The sequence below is a fragment of the Bremia lactucae genome, linkage group LG8, assembly GCF_004359215.1.
Source record: "Bremia lactucae strain SF5 linkage group LG8, whole genome shotgun sequence".
Lineage (NCBI taxonomy): Eukaryota > Oomycota > Peronosporomycetes > Peronosporales > Peronosporaceae > Bremia > Bremia lactucae.
In genome coordinates this window covers 4,010,221-4,011,707 of record NC_090617.1, presented here as the reverse complement: position 1 = coordinate 4,011,707, position 1,487 = coordinate 4,010,221, and positions in this window count along the sequence as shown.

The following is a 1,487-nucleotide window of genomic DNA, read 5'->3' as shown; positions in this document are numbered from 1 at the left end:
TGCCCACAGTAACTTTGGGACTTTTCGGGTCCGGGTCCGAGACAAGGCAGTTTACCTATCGTGTCACGCTATGCGACACGACGTAGCGGCTCCCTACCCAGCTCCCGGGTCGTCCATTACACCTCCCGGCGCCGGACCCAGGAGTGGTACTAGCCGGGGTTTCCGTTCATGTTAGACCCGTCACCCACCCAGGCACTGCCCAGATAGGAGGCTGCTTAACAATCACAGTCGCCCCGACCCCGTAACCCCTAAGCTACCGACGTCGGTTATAGGAGTGAGCTGGGTGAAAGGGCATGATAGAGAATTGAAAGATCTAAGTGCCATTGCTATAAGAAACCGAGCCAAATTCGACCACTTTAGTATAGAAATTTCAATAGGCGACATTAGTATAGAAATTTAAACAGGTGGTATTAGTATAGAAATTAAAGATGCGATATTAGTACAGGATTTATACAGACGACATTAGTATAGGAGTGTAAACAGGCGACGTTAGTATAGGAATTTAAGCAGAGGATATTAGTGTAGGAATTAAAACAGGCGTGATTAGTGTCTATGCGCATGACCCACAAGCGTAGTACCGCATAATAACATGAAGTTATAGTGCACGTAAGCTAGGTGAAGAGTATGACTGAGGTAAAGAAGTTAATGGCTGTTGTAACCGGAGCCAAAGTTGACGACTTAGTATGAATTATAAGTAGAAAAATTAGTATAGGAATTTAAACAGGCGATGTCAGTTACGGAATTATAAGCATAGTGTAGATATAAAGTGCATGTTGTTATATAGTTATTATATAGTGTGTTAGCTGAGTGTATAGCATTAGAGCTCGAAGAGCTCAAAGTAGAACGTCTATACAGTCTTAGCCAAATTCGACGACTTCAGTATAGGAAATTAATTAGGCAATGTTCGTATGGGAAGTATTTAGTATGGGAAATTAAAAACGGAATTTACTATCGGGGATTAAGCAGGCAATAGTAGTATCGAAATTTAAGGTGTAGATATTAGTATGAGAAATTCAACAGGATTTTTTTTAGTATGTTCAAGATTACATAACTTGGTAAGTTAAGAAGTGCTTTTACTATGGGAAAATATTAGTATCGGAAGTTACGGAGGCGATAGTAGCATGAGAAGTTATGGAAATATTAATATCGGAGTGTTATTTATAGTATAAGTATTAGAATGTTTGATTATATAACTTGGGAGTTAAAAAGGGAATTTACGAGGGTAAATTATAAGGCAATATTAATATCGGAAGTTACACAGGCGATATTAACAAGGGATGTTAAACATGAAATATTAAATCGCAATGCTAGTAGTAATATTACTATTAGAATGTCTGATTATATAACTTAAGAAGTTAAAAAGGAATTTAGTATGGGTAATTATCGAAAGTTACACAGCTGATATTAACGTAAGAAGTTAATCAGGAAATGTTAATATCGGAATGCTAGTTGTAATTTACTATTAGTATGTTCAAATATAAAACTTG